Genomic DNA, 1803 nt, shown 5'->3' with positions numbered 1-1803 from the left:
CACACAGTTACTATCAGATGGAGTCAGTGGAGGATGAAGTACACAAAGAAGTTAAAGTAAAGATCAACTTAATGAATTATTACTGCAGTAAAATTACAAAAGTTTTTGCCTTTAAATGTTCTTCATTATTTAAAGAACTATAATTTATTATAACTCTAATGTTCCTATTATCATTTTTATCACAAGATTCTTCACTTAATCACCTCAGTTTCTGTGTAAAGACTCGAATGTGACTCTCAGCACACTGATCTATTAATAGAATGAGATTAAAGACTCAAACACTGATTGATTTCTATTATAATGATCATGAACACAAAACCTTCTTTTCATCTACTTCAGTAAAAACGTGTAAATGAGGTCACGTGTGTGGTGGTGAGTTCGAGTCTGGAGTTTCTTCATCATTTATTCCTCTCTAAATGTTCTGCTTGATGTTGAACTGATGCTGAACTGTATGTTGGTGATCAGTAGATGCACCGAGCGCCGATCAGAACACGTGTAAAACAGAGCGTGAAAGGGTTTGTTCTCCACTTCCAGACCAGTGAATACGAGCGGTACCACTGGATTACAGCCTCTGGGGGGCGCTTATTAGACAAATATTGATTGTGAACTGCTCCAGATGTTGTAGGTGCACAGTTGTGGTTGTAGTGTGGAGGTTTGGAGTGTAACTGGGTTTGTTGTTTTAGTAAAATGGTTTTCAGCTCCAGATGTGAAACGTCTCTCTGTAATGCCACGTGTTGTTATATTGTGTTGTTGTACAGTATTGATGGTTTCTATCATTGTGATGTGATAGTGGTGGATTAAGAGGTGGATTAATTCGGGTACGTCCTCACTGAAAACCCAGGTACCAAATACACGACCCACCTCTGATACAGAAACACCAAAAAAGCTACTTAAGCACAGTAACAGATTTTATTTCCTTCTTTACTGTCCACCTGATCTGATGTTCACAAAAACACATCTAACTTTGTTAAACAGTGCCAGCAATGGGAGCAGATTAGCAACACCTCCCTCAGGAACCCACAGAACACCAAGAGAGTTTACTCATGATGATGATGATGATGATGATGATGATGATGATTATATTACAATTTTTTATTATTATTATTATTATTATTATTATTATTATTATTATTATTATTATAGAATTGTAGTAGTCTATAAAATGGTAATGTAAATGTCTGAAATGGAAAAATAACTTCAGGATGAAAGACAAGCTGCTTATTAAAGTGCGTGTAGAAGACTTGATCTTGCTGCAATCTAAAAGCAGTAATTATGGGAGTAGAATGATGTGGATTGTGCGATGGTTTGTGTACAGTGTTTACACAACAGGATTCACCTCGTTCTGTAGACTGCAGATTAATGATCAGAACCTGAAGACTCCTGAGAGACTGAAGCCCAAACCGTTATGGATCGAGCAACGTGATTACAGCAGGGAATAAATTCTGATCCGCTCAGAGCCGATCAGAGCCGTGTCCAGGTTCTGCTGAGGGTCAGGGTGCTATGATGTGAGCATGCTGAAGGGTGATCTCTGCTCCCTCCCATGATTGGGTAAAGTTCCTTTTTTATAGAAAACGACTCTGGTTGGAAAACACACCTCAATATTCTGCAAAAATAAACATATATTTGAACCCTTGAGGATATGAAGTTCCTCTATTTGCAGGGCGGAGCTGCGGTTTTGGCTTTGAGTTGAGAGAAGTGAATATTTTGGTCTTGAGTATATAAGGGAATAAACACAGCTACAATAAATGCTGAAGTAGCAGCTGAACTTGTGTACACACTGATAAACCGCCGCTACGCACAGCA

The 1803-nt window shown here is 38.3% G+C and overlaps 1 protein-coding gene across 2 annotated transcripts in view; it reads left to right on the top strand.

Moving 5' to 3' along the window:
- The first annotated feature begins 1668 nt into the window (after positions 1–1668).
- The window catches only part of LOC310738885 (NHS-like protein 2), a 4238-nt gene continuing 4103 nt past the window's right edge, over positions 1669–1803 (top strand). Inside the window, exon 1 of one of the 2 annotated variants that reach the window (XM_083564342.1) lies at positions 1669–1795. The gene's annotated coding sequence lies outside the window, so the exon portion shown is untranslated. The remainder of the gene's footprint in view (positions 1796–1803) is intronic. The other variant, XM_083564345.1, reaches the window with a different exon arrangement.

Source organism: Silurus aristotelis (genome assembly GCF_946808225.1).
Source record: "Silurus aristotelis genome assembly, chromosome: 16".
NCBI lineage: Eukaryota > Metazoa > Chordata > Actinopteri > Siluriformes > Siluridae > Silurus > Silurus aristotelis.
The sequence above is the reverse complement of the archived record's forward strand: the minus strand, read 5'-3'. Positions and strand labels throughout refer to the sequence as shown.